Below are 25,196 nucleotides of genomic sequence, written 5' to 3' on the forward strand. Positions count from 1 at the left end.
CTTTGGACTGTTTTCACATTAGGGAGTTAGGGTTAGCGACTATCTTTTGGTTTGTTTATTTCTATCAGGCTAGCTAGCACTTTCTGTGGGAAATGGCTTATTTTGTTTATTATGTTGGCCTTGGTTCGCCCTGAGTTGTAGTGTCATGTTTTGTTTGACACTTTCTTTCGTTTAAAATAAATATCATTCTGTTGGAACATCTCGATTCTGGATTTTGGTTTGGGGATCGGAGAGGGAACATGCTAATTTATCTTTGTATGTTGCACCCTGACCCCCTAGACAGGGGCGTAACAGACCAGTACAGTTATAGTACTTTGTACTTTGCCACATTTATCTTCTTCTTAGCAAGTGTCATGCATTCTGCTTCTCCAGCGTTTTTAAGAGCTGTTGATGATGTCAAATGCAGCTTACGGCCACACCGCTCTCTGAGCGCCCGATCTCGTCCGATCTCGGCAGCCAAATAGGGCCGGACCTGGTTAGTACTTGGTAGGAAGACCGCCTGGGAATACCAGGTGCTGTAAGCTTTTTTGCTTGGGTTTACGGGCAGCACAAGCTGGTGTTACTGCCTATTTATTCATAAAAATTGTTCTATATTTTCATCAAATTTTGTTCTTTCATTGCTGTTTTGCTACTTTATTGGTTTGTCAACCATCGTGCTTCATTACTAGTAGACCATGTTACGGTCCTGGCCATATGTGTTGTTTTTATTTTCTTGTTCTTATAGGTGCCCTGCCTGATTGGCTGGATTGGGGGGCAGTACAGGAAGCTGATTGGTCCATCCTACACTTCCTGGAGTTTTAAAAGTATGGTTCCCAACAGCTAGCGAGGCTCTTTCTGGCATCAGCACCTGTTTGCTGTTCTTGGTTTCCAAACCTTATTTAGCATTTTTGAATTGTTAGGTTTTGTGCCGTGGTTTTGTTTATAAATTGTATATTTTGTAAATAGTATTAAATCTGTAGGGGTGGACTGCCATTTTTCTTTTGATTGTTTTCTCTTGTTTTCACATTAGGGAGTTAGGGTTAGCGACTGTCTTTTGGTTTGTTTCTTTCTATCAGGCTAGCTAGCACTTTCTGTGGGAAATGGCTTATTTTGTTTATTATGTTGGCCTTGGTTCGCCCTGAGTTGTAGTGTCATGTTTTGTTTGACACTTTCTTTCGTTTAAAATAAATATCATTCTGTTGGAACATCTCAATCCTGGATTTTGGTTTGGGGATCGGAGAGGGAACATGCAAATTTATCTTTGTATGTTTCACCCTGACCCCCTAGACAGGGGCGTAACAGACCAGTACAGTTATAGTACTTTGTACTTTGCCACATTTATCTTCTTCTTAGCAAGTGTCATGCCTTCTGCTTCTGTAGCGTTTTTAAGAGCTGTTGATGATGTCAAATGCATGTTACGGCCACACCGCTCTCTAAGCGTCCGATCTCGTCCGATCTCGGCAGCCAAATAGAGCCGGGCCTGGTTAGTACTTGGTAGGAAGACCGCCTGGGAATACCAGGTGCTGTAAGCTTTTTTGCTTGGGTTTACGGGCAGCACAAGCTGGTGTTACTGCCTATTTATTCGTAGAAATTGTTCTATATTTTCATCAAATTTTGTTCTTTCATTGCTGTTTTGCTACTTTATTGGTTTGCCAACCATCGTGCTTCATTACTAGTAGACCATGTTACGGTCCTGGCCATATGTGTTGTTTTTATTTTCTTGTTCTTATAGGTGCCCTGCCTGATTGGCCGGATTGGGGGGCAGTACAGGAAGCTGATTGGTCCATCCTACACTTCCTGGAGTTTTAAAAGTACGGTTCCCAACAGCTAGCGAGGCTCTTTCTGGCATCAGCACCTGTTTGCTGTTCTTGGTTTCCAAACCTTATTTAGCATTTTTGAATTGTTAGGTTTTGTGCCGTGGTTTTGTTTATAAATTGTATATTTTGTAAATAGTATTAAATCTGTAGGGGTGAACTGCCATTTTCTTTGGACTGTTTTCACATTAGGGAGTTAGGGTTAGCGACTGTCTTTTGGTTTGTTTCTTTCTATCAGGCTAGCTAGCACTTTCTGTGGGAAATGGCTTATTTTGTTTATTATGTTGGCCTTGGTTCGCCCTGAGTTGTAGTGTCATGTTTTGTTTGACACTTTCTTTCGTTTAAAATAAATATCATTCTGTTGGAACATCTCGATCCTGGATTTTGGTTTGGGGATCGGAGAGGGAACATGCTAATTTATCTTTGTATGTGGCACCCTGACCCCCTAGACAGGGGCGTAACAGACCAGTACAGTTATAGTACTTTGTACTTTGCCACATTTATCTTCTTCTTAGCAAGTGTCATGCATTCTGCTTCTCCAGCGTTTTTAAGAGCTGTTGATGATGTCAAATGCAGCTTACGGCCACACTGCTCTCTAAGCGCCCGATCCCGTCCGATCTCGGCAGCCAAATAGGGCCGGGCCTTGTTAGTACTTGGTAGGAAGACCGCCTGGGAATACCACGTGCTGTAAGATTCTTTGCTTGGGTTTACGGGCAGCACAAGCTGGTGTTACTGCCTATTTATTCATAGAAATTGTTCTATATTTTCATTAAATTTTGTTCTTTCATTGCTGTTTTGCTACTTGATTGGTTTGTCAACCATCGTGCTTCATTACTAATAGACCATGTTACGGTCCTGGCCATATGTGTTGTTTTTATTTTCTTGTTCTTATAGGTGCCCTGCCTGATTGGCCGGATTGGGGGGCAGTACAGGAAGCTGATTGGTCCATCCTACACTTCCTGGAGTTTTAAAAGTACGGTTCCCAACAGCTAGCGAGGCTCTTTCTGGCATCAGCACCTGTTTGCTGTTCTTGGTTTCCAAACCTTATTTAGCATTTTTGAATTGTTAGGTTTTGTGCCGTGGTTTTGTTTATAAATTGTATATTTTGTAAATAGTATTAAATCTGTAGGGGTGAACTGCCATTTTCTTTGGACTGTTTTCACATTAGGGAGTTAGGGTTAGCGACTGTCTTTTGGTTTGTTTATTTCTATCAGGCTAGCTAGCACTTTCTGTGGGAAATGGCTTATTTTGTTTATTATGTTGGCCTTGGTTCGCCCTGAGTTGTAGTGTCATGTTTTGTTTGACACTTTCTTTCGTTTAAAATAAATATCATTCTGTTGGAACATCTCGATCCTGGATTTTGGTTTGGGGATCGGAGAGGGAACATGCTAATTTATCTTTGTATGTTGCACCCTGACCCCCTAGACAGGGGCGTAACAGACCAGTACAGTTATAGTACTTTGTACTTTGCCACATTTATCTTCTTCTTAGCAAGTGTCATGCATTCTGCTTCTCCAGCGTTTTTGAGAGCTGTTGATGATGTCAAATGCAGCTTATGGCCACACTGCTCTCTAAGCGCCCGATCCCGTCCGATCTCGGCAGCCAAATAGGGCCGGGCCTTGTTAGTACTTGGTAGGAAGACTGCCTGGGAATACCAGGTGCTGTAAGCTTCTTTGCTTGGGTTTACGGGCAGCACAAGCTGGTGTTACTGCCTATTTATTCATAGAAATTGTTCTATATTTTCATCAAATTTTGTTCTTTCATTGCTGTTTTGCTACTTTATTGGTTTGCCAACCATCGTGCTTCATTACTAGTAGACCATGTTACGGTCCTGGCCATATGTGTTGTTTTTATTTTCTTGTTCTTATAGGTGCCCTGCCTGATTGGCTGGATTGGGGGGCAGTACAGGAAGCTGATTGGTCCATCCTACACTTCCTGGAGTTTTAAAAGTACGGTTCCCAACAGCTAGCGAGGCTCTTTCTGGCATCAGCACCTGTTTGCTGTTCTTGGTTTCCAAACCTTATTTAGCATTTTTGAATTGTTAGGTTTTGTGCCGTGGTTTTGTTTATAAGTTGTATATTTTGTAAATAGTATTAAATCTGTAGGGGTGGACTGCCATTTTTCTTTTGATTGTTTTCTCTTGTTTTCACATTAGGGAGTTAGGGTTAGCGACTGTCTTTTGGTTTGTTTCTTTCTATCAGGCTAGCTAGCACTTTCTGTGGGAAATGGCTTATTTTGTTTATTATGTTGGCCTTGGTTCGCCCTGAGTTGTAGTGTCATGTTTTGTTTGACACTTTCTTTCGTTTAAAATAAATATCATTCTGTTGGAACATCTCAATCCTGGATTTTGGTTTGGGGATCGGAGAGGGAACATGCAAATTTATCTTTGTATGTTTCACCCTGACCCCCTAGACAGGGGCGTAACAGACCAGTACAGTTATAGTACTTTGTACTTTGCCACATTTATCTTCTTCTTAGCAAGTGTCATGCATTCTGCTTCTCTAGCGTTTTTAAGAGCTGTTGATGATGTCAAATGCATGTTACGGCCACACCGCTCTCTAAGCGCCCGATCTCGTCCGATCTCGGCAGCCAAATAGAGCCGGGCCTGGTTAGTACTTGGTAGGAAGACCGCCTGGGAATACCAGGTGCTGTAAGCTTTTTTGCTTGGGTTTACGGGCAGCTCAAGCTGGTGTTACTGCCTATTTATTCATAGAAATTGTTCTATATTTTCATCAAATTTTGTTCTTTCATTGCTGTTTTGCTACTTTATTGGTTTGTCAACCATCGTGCTTCATTACTAGTAGACCATGTTACGGTCATGGCCATATGTGTTGTTTTTATTTTCTTGTTCTTATAGGTGCCCTGCCTGATTGGCCGGATTTGGGGGAAGTACAGGAAGCTGATTGGTCCATCCTACACTTCCTGGAGTTTTAAAAGTACGGTTCCCAACAGCTAGCGAGGCTCTTTCTGGCAGCAGCACCTGTTTGCTGTTCTTAGTTTCCAAATCTTATTTAGCATTTTTGAATTGTTAGGTTTTGTGCCGTGGTTTTGTTTATAAATTGTATATTTTGTAAATAGTATTAAATCTGTAGGGGTGGACTGCCATTTTCTTTGGACTGTTTTCACATTAGGGAGTTAGGGTTAGCGACTATCTTTTGGTTTGTTTATTTCTATCAGGCTAGCTAGCACTTTCTGTGGGAAATGGCTTATTTTGTTTATTATGTTGGCCTTGGTTCGCCCTGAGTTGTAGTGTCATGTTTTGTTTGACACTTTCTTTCGTTTAAAATAAATATCATTCTGTTGGAACATCTCGATTCTGGATTTTGGTTTGGGGATCGGAGAGGGAACATGCTAATTTATCTTTGTATGTTGCACCCTGACCCCCTAGACAGGGGCGTAACAGACCAGTACAGTTATAGTACTTTGTACTTTGCCACATTTATCTTCTTCTTAGCAAGTGTCATGCATTCTGCTTCTCCAGCGTTTTTAAGAGCTGTTGATGATGTCAAATGCAGCTTACGGCCACACCGCTCTCTGAGCGCCCGATCTCGTCCGATCTCGGCAGCCAAATAGGGCCGGACCTGGTTAGTACTTGGTAGGAAGACCGCCTGGGAATACCAGGTGCTGTAAGCTTTTTTGCTTGGGTTTACGGGCAGCACAAGCTGGTGTTACTGCCTATTTATTCATAAAAATTGTTCTATATTTTCATCAAATTTTGTTCTTTCATTGCTGTTTTGCTACTTTATTGGTTTGTCAACCATCGTGCTTCATTACTAGTAGACCATGTTACGGTCCTGGCCATATGTGTTGTTTTTATTTTCTTGTTCTTATAGGTGCCCTGCCTGATTGGCTGGATTGGGGGGCAGTACAGGAAGCTGATTGGTCCATCCTACACTTCCTGGAGTTTTAAAAGTATGGTTCCCAACAGCTAGCGAGGCTCTTTCTGGCATCAGCACCTGTTTGCTGTTCTTGGTTTCCAAACCTTATTTAGCATTTTTGAATTGTTAGGTTTTGTGCCGTGGTTTTGTTTATAAATTGTATATTTTGTAAATAGTATTAAATCTGTAGGGGTGGACTGCCATTTTTCTTTTGATTGTTTTCTCTTGTTTTCACATTAGGGAGTTAGGGTTAGCGACTGTCTTTTGGTTTGTTTCTTTCTATCAGGCTAGCTAGCACTTTCTGTGGGAAATGGCTTTTTTTGTTTATTATGTTGGCCTTGGTTCGCCCTGAGTTGTAGTGTCATGTTTTGTTTGACACTTTCTTTCGTTTAAAATAAATATCATTCTGTTGGAACATCTCAATCCTGGATTTTGGTTTGGGGATCGGAGAGGGAACATGCAAATTTATCTTTGTATGTTTCACCCTGACCCCCTAGACAGGGGCGTAACAGACCAGTACAGTTATAGTACTTTGTACTTTGCCACATTTATCTTCTTCTTAGCAAGTGTCATGCATTCTGCTTCTCTAGCATTTTTAAGAGCTGTTGATGATGTCAAATGCATGTTACGGCCACACCGCTCTCTAAGCGCCCGATCTCGTCAGCCAAATAGGGCCGGGCCTGGTTAGTACTTGGTAGGAAGACCGCCTGGGAATACCAGGTGCTGTAAGCTTTTTTGCTTGGGTTTACGGGCAGCTCAAGCTGGTGTTACTGCCTATTTATTCATAGAAATTGTTCTATATTTTCATCAAATTTTGTTCTTTCATTGCTGTTTTGCTACTTTATTGGTTTGTCAACCATCGTGCTTCATTACTAGTAGACCATGTTACGGTCCTGGCCATATGTGTTGTTTTTATTTTCTTGTTCTTATAGGTGCCCTGCCTGATTGGCCGGATTTGGGGGAAGTACAGGAAGCTGATTGGTCCATCCTACACTTCCTGGAGTTTTAAAAGTACGGTTCCCAACAGCTAGCGAGGCTCTTTCTGGCAGCAGCACCTGTTTGCTGTTCTTGGTTTCCAAATCTTATTTAGCATTTTTGAATCGTTAGGTTTTGTGCCGTGGTTTTGTTTATAAATTGTATATTTTGTAAATAGTATTAAATCTGTAGGGGTGAACTGCCATCTTCTTTGGACTGTTTTCACATTAGGGAGTTAGGGTTAGCGACTGTCTTTTGGTTTGTTTATTTCTATCAGGCTAGCTAGCACTCTCTGTGGGAAATGGCTTATTTTGTTTATTATGTTGGCCTTGGTTCGCCCTGAGTTGTAGTGTCATGTTTTGTTTGACACTTTCTTTCGTTTAAAATAAATATCATTCTGTTGGAACATCTCGATCCTGGATTTTGGTTTGGGGATCGGAGAGGGAACATGCTAATTTATCTTTGTATGTGGCACCCTGACCCCCTAGACAGGGGCGTAACAGACCAGTACAGTTATAGTACTTTGTACTTTGCCACATTTATCTTCTTCTTAGCAAGTGTCATGCATTCTGCTTCTCCAGCGTTTTTAAGAGCTGTTGATGATGTCAAATGCAGCTTACGGCCACACCGCTCTCTAAGCGCCCGATCTCGTCCGATCTCGGCAGCCAAATAGAGCCGGGCCTGGTTAGTACTTGGTAGGAAGACCGCCTGGGAATACCAGGTGTTGTAAGCTTTTTTGCTTGGGTTTACGGGCAGCACAAGCTGGTGTTACTGCCTATTTATTCGTAGAAATTGTTCTATATTTTCATCAAATTTTGTTCTTTCATTGCTGTTTTGCTACTTTATTGGTTTGCCAACCATCGTGCTTCATTACTAGTAGACCATGTTACGGTCCTGGCCATATGTGTTGTTTTTATTTTCTTGTTCTTATAGGTGCCCTGCCTGATTGGCCGGATTTGGGGGAAGTACAGGAAGCTGATTGGTCCATCCTACACTTCCTGGAGTTTTAAAAGTACGGTTCCCAACAGCTAGCGAGGCTCTTTCTGGCAGCAGCACCTGTTTGCTGTTCTTGGTTTCCAAACCTTATTTAGCATTTTTGAATTGTTAGGTTTTGTGCCGTGGTTTTGTTTATAAATTGTATATTTTGTAAATAGTATTAAATCTGTAGGGGTGAACTGCCATTTTCTTTGGACTGTTTTCACATTAGGGAGTTAGGGTTAGCGACTGTCTTTTGGTTTGTTTATTTCTATCAGGCTAGCTAGCACTCTCTGTGGGAAATGGCTTATTTTGTTTATTATGTTGGCCTTGGTTCGCCCTGAGTTGTAGTGTCATGTTTTGTTTGACACTTTCTTTCGTTTAAAATAAATATCATTCTGTTGGAACATCTCGATCCTGGATTTTGGTTTGGGGATCGGAGAGGGAACATGCTAATTTATCTTTGTATGTGGCACCCTGACCCCCTAGACAGGGGCGTAACAGACCAGTACAGTTATAGTACTTTGTACTTTGCCACATTTATCTTCTTCTTAGCAAGTGTCATGCATTCTGCTTCTCCAGCGTTTTTAAGAGCTGTTGATGATGTCAAATGCAGCTTACGGCCACACCGCTCTCTAAGCGCCCGATCTCGTCCGATCTCGGCAGCCAAATAGAGCCGGGCCTGGTTAGTACTTGGTAGGAAGACCGCCTGGGAATACCAGGTGCTGTAAGCTTTTTTGCTTGGGTTTACGGGCAGCACAAGCTGGTGTTACTGCCTATTTATTCATAGAAATTGTTCTATATTTTCATCAAATTTTGTTCTTTCATTGCTGTTTTGCTACTTTATTGGTTTGTCAACCATCGTGCTTCATTACTAATAGACCATGTTACGGTCCTGGCCATATGTGTTGTTTTTATTTTCTTGTTCTTATAGGTGCCCTGCCTGATTGGCCGGATTGGGGGGCAGTACCGGAAGCTGAGTGGTCCATCCTACACTTCCTGGAGTTTTAAAAGTACGGTTCCCAACAGCTAGCGAGGCTCTTTCTGGCATCAGCACCTGTTTGCTGTTCTTGGTTTCCAAACCTTATTTAGTATTTCTGAATAGTTAGGTTTTGTGCCGTGGTTTTGTTTATAAATTGTATATTTTGTAAATAGTATTAAATCTGTAGGGGTGGACTGCCATTTTCTTTTGATTGTTTTCTCTTGTTTTCACATTAGGGAGTTAGGGTTAGCGACTGTCTTTTGGTTTGTTTATTTCTATCAGGCTAGCTAGCACTTTCTGTGGGAAATGGCTTATTTTGTTTATTATGTTGGCCTTGGTTCGCCCTGAGTTGTAGTGTCATGTTTTGTTTGACACTTTCTTTCGTTTAAAATAAATATCATTCTGTTGGAACATCTCGATCCTGGATTTTGGTTTGGGGATCGGAGAGGGAACATGCTAATTTATCTTTGTATGTTGCACCCTGACCCCCTAGACAGAGGCGTAACAGACCAGTACAGTTATAGTACTTTGTACTTTGCCACATTTATCTTCTTCTTAGCAAGGGTCATGCATTCTGCTTCTCCAGCGTTTTTGAGAGCTGTTGATGATGTCAAATGCAGCTTACGGCCACACTGCTCTCTAAGCGCCGGATCCCGTCCGATCTCGGCAGCCAAATAGGGCCGGGCCTTGTTAGTACTTGGTAGGAAGACCGCCTGGGAATACCACGTGCTGTAAGCTTCTTTGCTTGGGTTTACGGGCAGCACAAGCTGGTGTTACTGCCTATTTATTCATAGAAATTGTTCTATATTTTCATCAAATTTTGTTCTTTCATTGCTGTTTTGCTACTTGATTGGTTTGTCAACCATCGTGCTTCATTACTAATAGACCATGTTACGGTCCTGGCCATATGTGTTGTTTTTATTTTCTTGTTCTTATAGGTGCCCTGCCTGATTGGCCGGATTGGGGGGCAGTACAGGAAGCTGATTGGTCCATCCTACACTTCCTGGAGTTTTAAAAGTACGGTTCCCAACAGCTAGCGAGGCTCTTTCTGGCATCAGCACCTGTTTGCTGTTCTTGGTTTCCAAACCTTATTTAGCATTTTTGAATTGTTAGGTTTTGTGCCGTGGTTTTGTTTATAAATTGTATATTTTGTAAATAGTATTAAATCTGTAGGGGTGAACTGCCATTTTCTTTGGACTGTTTTCACATTAGGGAGTTAGGGTTAGCGACTGTCTTTTGGTTTGTTTATTTCTATCAGGCTAGCTAGCACTTTCTGTGGGAAATGGCTTATTTTGTTTATTATGTTGGCCTTGGTTCGCCCTGAGTTGTAGTGTCATGTTTTGTTTGACACTTTCTTTCGTTTAAAATAAATATCATTCTGTTGGAACATCTCGATCCTGGATTTTGGTTTGGGGATCGGAGAGGGAACATGCTAATTTATCTTTGTATGTGGCACCCTGACCCCCTAGACAGGGGCGTAACAGACCAGTACAGTTATAGTACTTTGTACTTTGCCACATTTATCTTCTTCTTAGCAAGTGTCATGCATTCTGCTTCTCCAGCGTTTTTAAGAGCTGTTGATGATGTCAAATGCAGCTTACGGCCACACCGCTCTCTAAGCGCCCGATCTCGTCCGATCTCGGCAGCCAAATAGAGCCGGGCCTGGTTAGTACTTGGTAGGAAGACCGCCTGGGAATACCAGGTGCTGTAAGCTTTTTTGCTTGGGTTTACGGGCAGCACAAGCTGGTGTTACTGCCTATTTATTCATAGAAATTGTTCTATATTTTCATCAAATTTTGTTCTTTCATTGCTGTTTTGCTACTTTATTGGTTTGTCAACCATCGTGCTTCATTACTAATAGACCATGTTACGGTCCTGGCCATATGTGTTGTTTTTATTTTCTTGTTCTTATAGGTGCCCTGCCTGATTGGCCGGATTGGGGGGCAGTACCGGAAGCTAAGTGGTCCATCCTACACTTCCTGGAGTTTTAAAAGTACGTTTCCCAACAGCTAGCGAGGCTCTTTCTGGCATCAGCACCTGTTTGCTGTTCTTGGTTTCCAAACCTTATTTAGTATTTCTGAATTGTTAGGTTTTGTGCCGTGGTTTTGTTTATAAATTGTATATTTTGTAAATAGTATTAAATCTGTAGGGGTGAACTACCATTTTCTTTGGACTGTTTTCACATTAGGGAGTTAGGGTTAGCGACTGTCTTTTGGTTTGTTTATTTCTATCAGGCTAGCTAGCACTTTCTGTGGGAAATGGCTTATTTTGTTTATTATGTTGGCCTTGGTTCGCCCTGAGTTGTAGTGTCATGTTTTGTTTGACACTTTCTTTCGTTTAAAATAAATATCATTCTGTTGGAACATCTCGATCCTGGATTTTGGTTTGGGGATCGGAGAGGGAACATGCTAATTTATCTTTGTATGTTGCACCCTGACCCCCTAGACAGGGGCGTAACAGACCAGTACAGTTATAGTACTTTGTACTTTGCCACATTTATCTTCTTCTTAGCAAGTGTCATGCATTCTGCTTCTCCAGCGTTTTTGAGAGCTGTTGATGATGTCAAATGCAGCTTATGGCCACACTGCTCTCTAAGCGCCCGATCCCGTCCGATCTCGGCAGCCAAATAGGGCCGGGCCTTGTTAGTACTTGGTAGGAAGACCGCCTGGGAATACCAGGTGCTGTAAGCTTCTTTGCTTGGGTTTACGGGCAGCACAAGCTGGTGTTACTGCCTATTTATTCATAGAAATTGTTCTATATTTTCATCAAATTTTGTTCTTTCATTGCTGTTTTGCTACTTTATTGGTTTGCCAACCATCGTGCTTCATTACTAGTAGACCATGTTACGGTCCTGGCCATATGTGTTGTTTTTATTTTCTTGTTCTTATAGGTGCCCTGCCTGATTGGCTGGATTGGGGGGCAGTACAGGAAGCTGATTGGTCCATCCTACACTTCCTGGAGTTTTAAAAGTACGGTTCCCAACAGCTAGCGAGGCTCTTTCTGGCATCAGCACCTGTTTGCTGTTCTTGGTTTCCAAACCTTATTTAGCATTTTTGAATTGTTAGGTTTTGTGCCGTGGTTTTGTTTATAAATTGTATATTTTGTAAATAGTATTAAATCTGTAGGGGTGAACTGCCATTTTCTTTGGACTGTTTTCACATTAGGGAGTTAGGGTTAGCGACTGTCTTTTGGTTTGTTTATTTCTATCAGGCTAGCTAGCACTTTCTGTGGGAAATGGCTTATTTTGTTTATTATGTTGGCCTTGGTTCGCCCTGAGTTGTAGTGTCATGTTTTGTTTGACACTTTCTTTCGTTTAAAATAAATATCATTCTGTTGGAACATCTCGATCCTGGATTTTGGTTTGGGGATCGGAGAGGGAACATGCTAATTTATCTTTGTATGTTGCACCCTGACCCCCTAGACAGGGGCGTAACAGACCAGTACAGTTATAGTACTTTGTACGTTGCCACATTTATCTTCTTCTTAGCAAGTGTCATGCATTCTGCTTCTCCAGCGTTTTTAAGAGCTGTTGATGATATCAAATGCAGCTTACGGCCACACCGCTCTCTAAGCGCCCGATCTCGTCCGATCTCGGCAGCCAAATAGAGCCGGGCCTGGTTAGTACTTGGTAGGAAGACCGCCTGGGAATACCAGGTGCTGTAAGCTTTTTTGCTTGGGTTTACGGGCAGCTCAAGCTGGTGTTACTGCCTATTTATTCATAGAAATTGTTCTATATTTTCATCAAATTTTGTTCTTTCATTGCTGTTTTGCTACTTTATTGGTTTGTCAACCATCGTGCTTCATTACTAGTAGACCATGTTACGGTCATGGCCATATGTGTTGTTTTTATTTTCTTGTTCTTATAGGTGCCCTGCCTGATTGGCCGGATTTGGGGGAAGTACAGGAAGCTGATTGGTCCATCCTACACTTCCTGGAGTTTTAAAAGTACGGTTCCCAACAGCTAGCGAGGCTCTTTCTGGCAGCAGCACCTGTTTGCTGTTCTTAGTTTCCAAATCTTATTTAGCATTTTTGAATTGTTAGGTTTTGTGCCGTGGTTTTGTTTATAAATTGTATATTTTGTAAATAGTATTAAATCTGTAGGGGTGGACTGCCATTTTCTTTGGACTGTTTTCACATTAGGGAGTTAGGGTTAGCGACTATCTTTTGGTTTGTTTATTTCTATCAGGCTAGCTAGCACTTTCTGTGGGAAATGGCTTATTTTGTTTATTATGTTGGCCTTGGTTCGCCCTGAGTTGTAGTGTCATGTTTTGTTTGACACTTTCTTTCGTTTAAAATAAATATCATTCTGTTGGAACATCTCGATTCTGGATTTTGGTTTGGGGATCGGAGAGGGAACATGCTAATTTATCTTTGTATGTTGCACCCTGACCCCCTAGACAGGGGCGTAACAGACCAGTACAGTTATAGTACTTTGTACTTTGCCACATTTATCTTCTTCTTAGCAAGTGTCATGCATTCTGCTTCTCCAGCGTTTTTAAGAGCTGTTGATGATGTCAAATGCAGCTTACGGCCACACCGCTCTCTGAGCGCCCGATCTCGTCCGATCTCGGCAGCCAAATAGGGCCGGACCTGGTTAGTACTTGGTAGGAAGACCGCCTGGGAATACCAGGTGCTGTAAGCTTTTTTGCTTGGGTTTACGGGCAGCACAAGCTGGTGTTACTGCCTATTTATTCATAAAAATTGTTCTATATTTTCATCAAATTTTGTTCTTTCATTGCTGTTTTGCTACTTTATTGGTTTGTCAACCATCGTGCTTCATTACTAGTAGACCATGTTACGGTCCTGGCCATATGTGTTGTTTTTATTTTCTTGTTCTTATAGGTGCCCTGCCTGATTGGCTGGATTGGGGGGCAGTACAGGAAGCTGATTGGTCCATCCTACACTTCCTGGAGTTTTAAAAGTATGGTTCCCAACAGCTAGCGAGGCTCTTTCTGGCATCAGCACCTGTTTGCTGTTCTTGGTTTCCAAACCTTATTTAGCATTTTTGAATTGTTAGGTTTTGTGCCGTGGTTTTGTTTATAAATTGTATATTTTGTAAATAGTATTAAATCTGTAGGGGTGGACTGCCATTTTTCTTTTGATTGTTTTCTCTTGTTTTCACATTAGGGAGTTAGGGTTAGCGACTGTCTTTTGGTTTGTTTCTTTCTATCAGGCTAGCTAGCACTTTCTGTGGGAAATGGCTTATTTTGTTTATTATGTTGGCCTTGGTTCGCCCTGAGTTGTAGTGTCATGTTTTGTTTGACACTTTCTTTCGTTTAAAATAAATATCATTCTGTTGGAACATCTCAATCCTGGATTTTGGTTTGGGGATCGGAGAGGGAACATGCAAATTTATCTTTGTATGTTTCACCCTGACCCCCTAGACAGGGGCGTAACAGACCAGTACAGTTATAGTACTTTGTACTTTGCCACATTTATCTTCTTCTTAGCAAGTGTCATGCCTTCTGCTTCTCTAGCGTTTTTAAGAGCTGTTGATGATGTCAAATGCATGTTACGGCCACACCGCTCTCTAAGCGTCCGATCTCGGCAGCCAAATAGGGCCGGGCCTGGTTAGTACTTGGTAGGAAGACCGCCTGGGAATACCAGGTGCTGTAAGCTTTTTTGCTTGGGTTTACGGGCAGCTCAAGCTGGTGTTACTGCCTATTTATTCATAGAAATTGTTCTATATTTTCATCAAATTTTGTTCTTTCATTGCTGTTTTGCTACTTTATTGGTTTGTCAACCATCGTGCTTCATTACTAGTAGACCATGTTACGGTCCTGGCCATATGTGTTGTTTTTATTTTCTTGTTCTTATAGGTGCCCTGCCTGATTGGCCGGATTTGGGGGAAGTACAGGAAGCTGATTGGTCCATCCTACACTTCCTGGAGTTTTAAAAGTACGGTTCCCAACAGCTAGCGAGGCTCTTTCTAGCATCAGCACCTGTTTGCTGTTCTTGGTTTCCAAACCTTATTTAGCATTTTTGAATTGTTAGGTTTTGTGCCGTGGTTTTGTTTATAAATTGTATATTTTGTAAATAGTATTAAATCTGTAGGGGTGAACTGCCATTTTCTTTGGACTGTTTTCACATTAGGGAGTTAGGGTTAGCGACTGTCTTTTGGTTTGTTTCTTTCTATCAGGCTAGCTAGCACTTTCTGTGGGAAATGGCTTATTTTGTTTATTATGTTGGCCTTGGTTCGCCCTGAGTTGTAGTGTCATGTTTTGTTTGACACTTTCTTTCGTTTAAAATAAATATCATTCTGTTGGAACATCTCGATCCTGGATTTTGGTTTGGGGATCGGAGAGGGAACATGCTAATTTATCTTTGTATGTTGCACCCTGACCCCCTAGACAGGGGCGTAACAGACCAGTACAGTTATAGTACTTTGTACTTTGCCACATTTATCTTCTTCTTAGCAAGTGTCATGCATTCTGCTTCTCCAGCGTTTTTAAGAGCTGTTGATGATATCAAATGCAGCTTACGGCCACACCGCTCTCTAAACGCCCGATCTCGTCCGATCTCGGCAGCCAAATAGAGCCGGGCCTGGTTAGTACTTGGTAGGAAGACCGCCTGGGAATACCAGGTGCTGTAAGCTTTTTTGCTTGGGTTTACGGGCAGCACAAGCTGGTGTTACTGCCTATTTATTCATAGAAATTGTTCTATATTTTCATCAAATTTTGTTCTTTAATTGCTGTTTTGCTACTTTATTGGTTTGCCGACCATCGTGCTTCATTACTAGTAGACCATGTTACGGTCCTGGCCATATGTGTTGTTTTTATTTTCTTGTTCTTATAGGTGCCCTGCCTGATTGGCCGGATTGGGGGGCAGTACAGGAAGCTGATTGGTCCATCCTACACTTCCTGGAGTTTTAAAAGTACGGTTCCCAACAGCTAGCGAGGCTCTTTCTGGCATCAGCACCTGTTTGCTGTTCTTGGTTTCCAAACCTTATTTAGCATTTTTGAATTGTTAGGTTTGGTGCCGTGGTTTTGTTTATAAATTGTATATTTTGTAAATAGTATTAAATCTGTAGGGGTGGACTGCCATTTTTCTTTTGATTGTTTTCTCTTGTTTTCACATTAGGGAGTTAGGGTTAGCGACTGTCTTTTGGTTTGTTTCTTTCTATCAGGCTAGCTAGCACTTTCTGTGGGAAATGGCTTATTTTGTTTATTATGTTGGCCTTGGTTCGCCCTGAGTTGTAGTGTCATGTTTTGTTTGACACTTTCTTTCGTTTAAAATAAATATCATTCTGTTGGAACATCTCAATCCTGGATTTTGGTTTGGGGATCGGAGAGGGAACATGCAAATTTATCTTTGTATGTTTCACCCTGACCCCCTAGACAGGGGCGTAACAGACCAGTACAGTTATAGTACTTTGTACTTTGCCACATTTATCTTCTTCTTAGCAAGTGTCATGCATTCTGCTTCTCTAGCGTTTTTAAGAGCTGTTGATGATGTCAAATGCATGTTACGGCCACACCGCTCTCTAACCGCCCGATCTCGTCCGATCTCGGCAGCCAAATAGGGCCGGGCCTGGTTAGTACTTGGTAGGAAGACCGCCTGGGAATACCAGGTGCTGTAAGCTTTTTTGCTTGGGTTTACGGGCAGCTCAAGCTGGTGTTACTGCCTATTTATTCATAGAAATTGTTCTATATTTTCATCAAATTTTGTTCTTTCATTGCTGTTTTGCTACTTTATTGGTTTGCCAACCATCGTGCTTCATTACTAGTAGACCATGTTACGGTCCTGGCCATATGTGTTGTTTTTATTTTCTTGTTCTTATAGGTGCCCTGCCTGATTGGCCGGATTGGGGGGCAGTACAGGAAGCTGATTGGTCCATCCTACACTTCCTGGAGTTTTAAAAGTACGGTTCCCAACAGCTAGCGAGGCTCTTTCTGGCATCAGCACCTGTTTGCTGTTCTTGGTTTCTAAACGTTATTTAGCATTTTTGAATTGTTAGGTTTTGTGCCGTGGTTTTGTTTATAAATTGTATATTTTGTAAATAGTATTAAATCTGTAGGGGTGAACTGCCATTTTCTTTGGACTGTTTTCACATTAGGGAGTTAGGGTTAGCGACTGTCTTTTGGTTTGTTTATTTCTATCAGGCTAGCTAGCACTCTCTGTGGGAAATGGCTTATTTTGTTTATTATGTTGGCCTTGGTTCGCCCTGAGTTGTAGTGTCATGTTTTGTTTGACACTTTCTTTCGTTTAAAATAAATATCATTCTGTTGGAACATCTCGATCCTGGATTTTGGTTTGGGGATCGGAGAGGGAACATGCTAATTTATCTTTGTATGTGGCACCCTGACCCCCTAGACAGGGGCGTAACAGACCAGTACAGTTATAGTACTTTGTACTTTGCCACATTTATCTTCTTCTTAGCAAGTGTCATGCATTCTGCTTCTCCAGCGTTTTTAAGAGCTGTTGATGATGTCAAATGCAGCTTACGGCCACACCGCTCTCTAAGCGCCCGATCTCGTCCGATCTCGGCAGCCAAATAGAGCCGGGCCTGGTTAGTACTTGGTAGGAAGACCGCCTGGGAATACCAGGTGCTGTAAGCTTTTTTGCTTGGGTTTACGGGCAGCACAAGCTGGTGTTACTGCCTATTTATTCGTAGAAATTGTTCTATATTTTCATCAAATTTTGTTCTTTCATTGCTGTTTTGCTACTTTATTGGTTTGCCAACCATCGTGCTTCATTACTAGTAGACCATGTTACGGTCCTGGCCATATGTGTTGTTTTTATTTTCTTGTTCTTATAGGTGCCCTGCCTGATTGGCCGGATTGGGGGGCAGTACAGGAAGCTGATTGGTCCATCCTACACTTCCTGGAGTTTTAAAAGTACGGTTCCCAACAGCTAGCGAGGCTCTTTCTGGCATCAGCACCTGTTTGCTGTTCTTGGTTTCCAAACCTTATTTAGCATTTTTGAATTGTTAGGTTTTGTGCCGTGGTTTTGTTTATAAATTGTATATTTTGTAAATAGTATTAAATCTGTAGGGGTGAACTGCCATTTTCTTTGGACTGTTTTCACATTAGGGAGTTAGGGTTAGCGACTGTCTTTTGGTTTGTTTATTTCTATCAGGCTAGCTAGCACTCTCTGTGGGAAATGGCTTATTTTGTTTATTATGTTGGCCTTGGTTCGCCCTGAGTTGTAGTGTCATGTTTTGTTTGACACTTTCTTTCGTTTAAAATAAATATCATTCTGTTGGAACATCTCGATCCTGGATTTTGGTTTGGGGATCGGAGAGGGAACATGCTAATTTATCTTTGTATGTGGCACCCTGACCCCCTAGACAGGGGCGTAACAGACCAGTACAGTTATAGTACTTTGTACTTTGCCACATTTATCTTCTTCTTAGCAAGTGTCATGCATTCTGCTTCTCCAGCGTTTTTAAGAGCTGTTGATGATGTCAAATGCAGCTTACGGCCACACCGCTCTCTAAGCGCCCGATCTCGTCCGATCTCGGCAGCCAAATAGAGCCGGGCCTGGTTAGTACTTGGTAGGAAGACCGCCTGGGAATACCAGGTGCTGTAAGCTTTTTTGCTTGGGTTTACGGGCAGCACAAGCTGGTGTTACTGCCTATTTATTCGTAGAAATTGTTCTATATTTTCATCAAATTTTGTTCTTTCATTGCTGTTTTGCTACTTTATTGGTTTGCCAACCATCGTGCTTCATTACTAGTAGACCATGTTACGGTCCTGGCCATATGTGTTGTTTTTATTTTCTTGTTCTTATAGGTGCCCTGCCTGATTGGCCGGATTGGGGGGCAGTACAGGAAGCTGATTGGTCCATCCTACACTTCCTGGAGTTTTAAAAGTACGGTTCCCAACAGCTAGCGAGGCTCTTTCTGGCATCAGCACCTGTTTGCTGTTCTTGGTTTCCAAACCTTATTTAGCATTTTTGAATTGTTAGGTTTTGTGCCGTGGTTTTGTTTATAAATTGTATATTTTGTAAATAGTATTAAATCTGTAGGGGTGAACTGCCATTTTCTTTGGACTGTTTTCACATTAGGGAGTTAGGGTTAGCGACTGTCTTTTGGTTTGTTTATTTCTATCAGGCTAGCTAGCACTCTCTGTGGGAAATGGCTTATTTTGTTTATTATGTTGGCCTTGGTTCGCCCTGAGTTGTAGTGTCATGTTTTGTTTGACACTTTCTTTCGTTTAAAATAAATATCATTCTGTTGGAACATCTCGATCCTGGATTTTGGTTTGGGGATCGGAGAGGGAACATGCTAATTTATCTTTGTATGTGGCACCCTGACCCCCTAGACAGGGGCGTAACAGACCAGTACAGTTATAGTACTTTGTACTTTGCCACATTTATCTTCTTCTTAGCAAGTGTCATGCATTCTGCTTCTCCAGCGTTTTTAAGAGCTGTTGATGATGTCAAATGCAGCTTACGGCCACACCGCTCTCTAAGCGCCCGATCTCGTCCGATCTCGGCAGCCAAATAGAGCCGGGCCTGGTTAGTACTTGGTAGGAAGACCGCCTGGGAATACCAGGTGCTGTAAGCTTTTTTGCTTGGGTTTACGGGCAGCACAAGCTGGTGTTACTGCCTATTTATTCATAGAAATTGTTCTATATTTTCATCAAATTTTGTTCTTTCATTGCTGTTTTGCTACTTTATTGGTTTGTCAACCATCGTGCTTCATTACTAGTAGACCATGTTACGGTCCTGGCCATATGTGTTGTTTTTATTTTCTTGTTCTTATAGGTGCCCTGCCTGATTGGCCGGATTTGGGGGCAGTACCGGAAGCTGAGTGGTCCATCCTACACTTCCTGGAGTTTTAAAAGTACGGTTCCCAACAGCTAGCGAGGCTCTTTCTGGCATCAGCACCTGTTTGCTGTTCTTGGTTTCCAAACCTTATTTAGTATTTCTGAATTGTTAGGTTTTGTGCCGTGGTTTTGTTTATAAATTGTATATTTTGTAAATAGTATTAAATCTGTAGGGGTGAACTACCATTTTCTTTGGACTGTTTTCACATTAGGGAGTTAGGGTTAGCGACTGTCTTTTGGTTTGTTTCTTTCTATCAGGCTAGCTAGCACTTTCTGTGGGAAATGGCTTATTTTGTTTATTATGTTGGCCTTGGTTCGCCCTGAGTTGTAGTGTCATGTTTTGTTTGACACTTTCTTTCGTTTAAAATAAATATCATTCTGTTGGAACATCTCAATCCTGGATTTTGGTTTGGGGATCGGAGAGGGAACATGCAAATTTATCTTTGTATGTTTCACCCTGACCCCCTAGACAGGGGCGTAACAGACCAGTACAGTTATAGTACTTTGTACTTTGCCACATTTATCTTCTTCTTAGCAAGTGTCATGCATTCTGCTTCTCTAGCGTTTTTAAGAGCTGTTGATGATGTCAAATGCATGTTACGGCCACACCGCTCTCTAACCGCCCGATCTCGTCCGATCTCGGCAGCCAAATAGGGCCGGGCCTGGTTAGTACTTGGTAGGAAGACCGCCTGGGAATACCAGGTGCTGTAAGCTTTTTTGCTTGGGTTTACGGGCAGCTCAAGCTGGTGTTACTGCCTATTTATTCATAGAAATTGTTCTATATTTTCATCAAATTTTGTTCTTTCATTGCTGTTTTGCTACTTTATTGGTTTGCCAACCATCGTGCTTCATTACTAGTAGACCATGTTACGGTCCTGGCCATATGTGTTGTTTTTATTTTCTTGTTCTTATAGGTGCCCTGCCTGATTGGCCGGATTGGGGGGCAGTACAGGAAGCTGATTGGTCCATCCTACACTTCCTGGAGTTTTAAAAGTACGGTTCCCAACAGCTAGCGAGGCTCTTTCTGGCATCAGCACCTGTTTGCTGTTCTTGGTTTCTAAACGTTATTTAGCATTTTTGAATTGTTAGGTTTTGTGCCGTGGTTTTGTTTATAAATTGTATATTTTGTAAATAGTATTAAATCTGTAGGGGTGAACTGCCATTTTCTTTGGACTGTTTTCACATTAGGGAGTTAGGGTTAGCGACTGTCTTTTGGTTTGTTTATTTCTATCAGGCTAGCTAGCACTCTCTGTGGGAAATGGCTTATTTTGTTTATTATGTTGGCCTTGGTTCGCCCTGAGTTGTAGTGTCATGTTTTGTTTGACACTTTCTTTCGTTTAAAATAAATATCATTCTGTTGGAACATCTCGATCCTGGATTTTGGTTTGGGGATCGGAGAGGGAACATGCTAATTTATCTTTGTATGTGGCACCCTGACCCCCTAGACAGGGGCGTAACAGACCAGTACAGTTATAGTACTTTGTACTTTGCCACATTTATCTTCTTCTTAGCAAGTGTCATGCATTCTGCTTCTCCAGCGTTTTTAAGAGCTGTTGATGATGTCAAATGCAGCTTACGGCCACACCGCTCTCTAAGCGCCCGATCTCGTCCGATCTCGGCAGCCAAATAGAGCCGGGCCTGGTTAGTACTTGGTAGGAAGACCGCCTGGGAATACCAGGTGCTGTAAGCTTTTTTGCTTGGGTTTACGGGCAGCACAAGCTGGTGTTACTGCCTATTTATTCGTAGAAATTGTTCTATATTTTCATCAAATTTTGTTCTTTCATTGCTGTTTTGCTACTTTATTGGTTTGCCAACCATCGTGCTTCATTACTAGTAGACCATGTTACGGTCCTGGCCATATGTGTTGTTTTTATTTTCTTGTTCTTATAGGTGCCCTGCCTGATTGGCCGGATTGGGGGGCAGTACAGGAAGCTGATTGGTCCATCCTACACTTCCTGGAGTTTTAAAAGTACGGTTCCCAACAGCTAGCGAGGCTCTTTCTGGCATCAGCACCTGTTTGCTGTTCTTGGTTTCCAAACCTTATTTAGCATTTTTGAATTGTTAGGTTTTGTGCCGTGGTTTTGTTTATAAATTGTATATTTTGTAAATAGTATTAAATCTGTAGGGGTGAACTGCCATTTTCTTTGGACTGTTTTCACATTAGGGAGTTAGGGTTAGCGACTGTCTTTTGGTTTGTTTATTTCTATCAGGCTAGCTAGCACTCTCTGTGGGAAATGGCTTATTTTGTTTATTATGTTGGCCTTGGTTCGCCCTGAGTTGTAGTGTCATGTTTTGTTTGACACTTTCTTTCGTTTAAAATAAATATCATTCTGTTGGAACATCTCGATCCTGGATTTTGGTTTGGGGATCGGAGAGGGAACATGCTAATTTATCTTTGTATGTGGCACCCTGACCCCCTAGACAGGGGCGTAACAGACCAGTACAGTTATAGTACTTTGTACTTTGCCACATTTATCTTCTTCTTAGCAAGTGTCATGCATTCTGCTTCTCCAGCGTTTTTAAGAGCTGTTGATGATGTCAAATGCAGCTTACGGCCACACCGCTCTCTAAGCGCCCGATCTCGTCCGATCTCGGCAGCCAAATAGAGCCGGGCCTGGTTAGTACTTGGTAGGAAGACCGCCTGGGAATACCAGGTGCTGTAAGCTTTTTTGCTTGGGTTTACGGGCAGCACAAGCTGGTGTTACTGCCTATTTATTCGTAGAAATTGTTCTATATTTTCATCAAATTTTGTTCTTTCATTGCTGTTTTGCTACTTTATTGGTTTGCCAACCATCGTGCTTCATTACTAGTAGACCATGTTACGGTCCTGGCCATATGTGTTGTTTTTATTTTCTTGTTCTTATAGGTGCCCTGCCTGATTGGCCGGATTGGGGGGCAGTACAGGAAGCTGATTGGTCCATCCTACACTTCCTGGAGTTTTAAAAGTACGGTTCCCAACAGCTAGCGAGGCTCTTTCTGGCATCAGCACCTGTTTGCTGTTCTTGGTTTCCAAACCTTATTTAGCATTTTTGAATTGTTAGGTTTTGTGCCGTGGTTTTGTTTATAAATTGTATATTTTGTAAATAGTATTAAATCTGTAGGGGTGAACTGCCATTTTCTTTGGACTGTTTTCACATTAGGGAGTTAGGGTTAGCGACTGTCTTTTGGTTTGTTTATTTCTATCAGGCTAGCTAGCACTCTCTGTGGGAAATGGCTTATTTTGTTTATTATGTTGGCCTTGGTTCGCCCTGAGTTGTAGTGTCATGTTTTGTTTGACACTTTCTTTCGTTTAAAATAAATATCATTCTGTTGGAACATCTCGATCCTGGATTTTGGTTTGGGGATCGGAGAGGGAACATGCTAATTTATCTTTGTATGTGGCACCCTGACCCCCTAGACAGGGGCGTAACAGACCAGTACAGTTATAGTACTTTGTACTTTGCCACATTTATCTTCTTCTTAGCAAGTGTCATGCATTCTGCTTCTCCAGCGTTTTTAAGAGCTGTTGATGATGTCAAATGCAGCTTACGGCCACACCGCTCTCTAAGCGCCCGATCTCGTCCGATCTCGGCAGCCAAATAGAGCCGGGCCTGGTTAGTACTTGGTAGGAAGACCGCCTGGGAATACCAGGTGCTGTAAGCTTTTTTGCTTGGGTTTACGGGCAGCACAAGCTGGTGTTACTGCCTATTTATTCATAGAAATTGTTCTATATTTTCATCAAATTTTGTTCTTTCATTGCTGTTTTGCTACTTTATTGGTTTGTCAACCATCGTGCTTCATTACTAGTAGACCATGTTACGGTCCTGGCCATATGTGTTGTTTTTATTTTCTTGTTCTTATAGGTGCCCTGCCTGATTGGCCGGATTTGGGGGCAGTACCGGAAGCTGAGTGGTCCATCCTACACTTCCTGGAGTTTTAAAAGTACGGTTCCCAACAGCTAGCGAGGCTCTTTCTGGCATCAGCACCTGTTTGCTGTTCTTGGTTTCCAAACCTTATTTAGTATTTCTGAATTGTTAGGTTTTGTGCCGTGGTTTTGTTTATAAATTGTATATTTTGTAAATAGTATTAAATCTGTAGGGGTGAACTACCATTTTCTTTGGACTGTTTTCACATTAGGGAGTTAGGGTTAGCGACTGTCTTTTGGTTTGTTTATTTCTATCAGGCTAGCTAGCACTTTCTGTGGGAAATGGCTTATTTTGTTTATTATGTTGGCCTTGGTTCGCCCTGAGTTGTAGTGTCATGTTTTGTTTGACACTTTCTTTCGTTTAAAATAAATATCATTCTGTTGGAACATCTCGATCCTGGATTTTGGTTTGGGGATCGGAGAGGGAACATGCTAATTTATCTTTGTATGTTGCACCCTGACCCCCTAGACAGAGGCGTAACAGACCAGTACAGTGATAGTACTTTGTACTTTGCCACATTTATCTTCTTCTTAGCAAGGGTCATGCATTCTGCTTCTCCAGCGTTTTTGAGAGCTGTTGATGATGTCAAATGCAGCTTACGGCCACACTGCTCTCTAAGCGCCCGATCCCGTCCGATCTCGGCAGCCAAATAGGGCCGGGCCTTGTTAGTACTTGGTAGGAAGACCGCCTGGGAATACCACGTGCTGTAAGCTTCTTTGCTTGGGTTTACGGGCAGCACAAGCTGGTGTTACTGCCTATTTATTCATAGAAATTGTTCTATATTTTCATCAAATTTTGTTCTTTCATTGCTGTTTTGCTACTTTATTGGTTTGCCAACCATCGTGCTTCATTACTAGTAGACCATGTTACGGTCCTGGCCATATGTGTTGTTTTTATTTTCTTGTTCTTATAGGTGCCCTGCCTGATTGGCCGGATTGGGGGGCAGTACAGGAAGCTGATTGGTCCATCCTACACTTCCTGGAGTTTTAAAAGTACGGTTCCCAACAGCTAGCGAGGCTCTTTCTGGCATCAGCACCTGTTTGCTGTTCTTGGTTTCCAAACCTTATTTAGCATTTTTGAATTGTTAGGTTTTGTGCCGTGGTTTTGTTTATAAATTGTATATTTTGTAAATAGTATTAAATCTGTAGGGGTGAACTGCCATTTTCTTTGGACTGTTTTCACATTAGGGAGTTAGGGTCAGCGACTGTCTTTTGGTTTGTTTATTTCTATCAGGCTAGCTAGCACTTTCTGTGGGAAATGGCTTATTTTGTTTATTATGTTGGCCTTGGTTCGCCCTGAGTTGTAGTGTCATGTTTTGTTTGACACTTTCTTTCGTTTAAAATAAATATCATTCTGTTGGAACATCTCGATCCTGGATTTTGGTTTGGGGATCGGAGAGGGAACATGCTAATTTATCTTTGTATGTTGCACCCTGACCCCCTAGAAAGGGGCGTAACAGACCAGTACAGTTATAGTACTTTGTACTTTGCCACATTTATCTTCTTCTTAGCAAGTGTCATGCATTCTGCTTCTCCAGCGTTTTTAAGAGCTGTTGATGATATCAAATGCAGCTTACGGCCACACCGCTCTCTAAGCGCCCGATCTCGTCCGATCTCGGCAGCCAAATAGGGCCGGGCCTGGTTAGTACTTGGTAGGAAGACCGCCTGGGAATACCAGGTGCTGTAAGCTTTTTTGCTTGGGTTTACGGGCAGCACAAGCTGGTGTTACTGCCTATTTATTCATAGAAATTGTTCTATATTTTCATCAAATTTTGTTCTTTCATTGCTGTTTTGCTACTTTATTGGTTTGTCAACCATCGTGCTTCATTACTAGTAGACCATGTTACGGTCCTGGCCATATGTGTTGTTTTTATTTTCTTGTTCTTATAGGTGCCCTGCCTGATTGGCCGGATTGGG

The 25,196-nt window shown here is 42.0% G+C and overlaps 24 pseudogenes; all 24 read left to right on the forward strand.

Moving 5' to 3' along the window:
- The first annotated feature begins 405 nt into the window (after positions 1–405).
- Positions 406–524, forward strand: LOC137110297 (5S ribosomal RNA; annotated as a pseudogene).
- Positions 525–1,392: 868 nt separating this feature from the next.
- On the forward strand, positions 1,393–1,511 carry LOC137110723 (5S ribosomal RNA; annotated as a pseudogene).
- Positions 1,512–2,368: 857 nt separating this feature from the next.
- On the forward strand, positions 2,369–2,487 carry LOC137110951 (5S ribosomal RNA; annotated as a pseudogene).
- An 857-nt stretch (positions 2,488–3,344) lies between these two features.
- LOC137110803 (5S ribosomal RNA) lies at positions 3,345–3,463 on the forward strand (annotated as a pseudogene).
- Positions 3,464–4,331: 868 nt separating this feature from the next.
- On the forward strand, positions 4,332–4,450 carry LOC137110346 (5S ribosomal RNA; annotated as a pseudogene).
- Positions 4,451–5,307: 857 nt separating this feature from the next.
- LOC137110298 (5S ribosomal RNA) lies at positions 5,308–5,426 on the forward strand (annotated as a pseudogene).
- Positions 5,427–7,260: 1,834 nt separating this feature from the next.
- LOC137110123 (5S ribosomal RNA) lies at positions 7,261–7,379 on the forward strand (annotated as a pseudogene).
- An 857-nt stretch (positions 7,380–8,236) lies between these two features.
- On the forward strand, positions 8,237–8,355 carry LOC137111134 (5S ribosomal RNA; annotated as a pseudogene).
- Positions 8,356–9,222: 867 nt separating this feature from the next.
- On the forward strand, positions 9,223–9,341 carry LOC137110965 (5S ribosomal RNA; annotated as a pseudogene).
- An 857-nt stretch (positions 9,342–10,198) lies between these two features.
- On the forward strand, positions 10,199–10,317 carry LOC137111136 (5S ribosomal RNA; annotated as a pseudogene).
- Positions 10,318–11,174: 857 nt separating this feature from the next.
- LOC137110686 (5S ribosomal RNA) lies at positions 11,175–11,293 on the forward strand (annotated as a pseudogene).
- An 857-nt stretch (positions 11,294–12,150) lies between these two features.
- On the forward strand, positions 12,151–12,269 carry LOC137111137 (5S ribosomal RNA; annotated as a pseudogene).
- An 857-nt stretch (positions 12,270–13,126) lies between these two features.
- LOC137110299 (5S ribosomal RNA) lies at positions 13,127–13,245 on the forward strand (annotated as a pseudogene).
- Positions 13,246–15,079: 1,834 nt separating this feature from the next.
- LOC137111368 (5S ribosomal RNA) lies at positions 15,080–15,198 on the forward strand (annotated as a pseudogene).
- Positions 15,199–16,066: 868 nt separating this feature from the next.
- On the forward strand, positions 16,067–16,185 carry LOC137110753 (5S ribosomal RNA; annotated as a pseudogene).
- An 857-nt stretch (positions 16,186–17,042) lies between these two features.
- LOC137111138 (5S ribosomal RNA) lies at positions 17,043–17,161 on the forward strand (annotated as a pseudogene).
- An 857-nt stretch (positions 17,162–18,018) lies between these two features.
- On the forward strand, positions 18,019–18,137 carry LOC137111139 (5S ribosomal RNA; annotated as a pseudogene).
- Positions 18,138–18,994: 857 nt separating this feature from the next.
- On the forward strand, positions 18,995–19,113 carry LOC137111140 (5S ribosomal RNA; annotated as a pseudogene).
- An 857-nt stretch (positions 19,114–19,970) lies between these two features.
- On the forward strand, positions 19,971–20,089 carry LOC137110755 (5S ribosomal RNA; annotated as a pseudogene).
- Positions 20,090–20,946: 857 nt separating this feature from the next.
- On the forward strand, positions 20,947–21,065 carry LOC137111141 (5S ribosomal RNA; annotated as a pseudogene).
- Positions 21,066–21,922: 857 nt separating this feature from the next.
- On the forward strand, positions 21,923–22,041 carry LOC137111142 (5S ribosomal RNA; annotated as a pseudogene).
- Positions 22,042–22,898: 857 nt separating this feature from the next.
- LOC137111143 (5S ribosomal RNA) lies at positions 22,899–23,017 on the forward strand (annotated as a pseudogene).
- Positions 23,018–23,874: 857 nt separating this feature from the next.
- LOC137110901 (5S ribosomal RNA) lies at positions 23,875–23,993 on the forward strand (annotated as a pseudogene).
- Positions 23,994–24,850: 857 nt separating this feature from the next.
- On the forward strand, positions 24,851–24,969 carry LOC137111392 (5S ribosomal RNA; annotated as a pseudogene).
- Positions 24,970–25,196: the final 227 nt, after the last annotated feature.

This window comes from Channa argus, unplaced genomic scaffold (genome assembly GCF_033026475.1).
Source record: "Channa argus isolate prfri unplaced genomic scaffold, Channa argus male v1.0 Contig009, whole genome shotgun sequence".
Taxonomy (NCBI): Eukaryota; Metazoa; Chordata; class Actinopteri; order Anabantiformes; family Channidae; genus Channa; species Channa argus.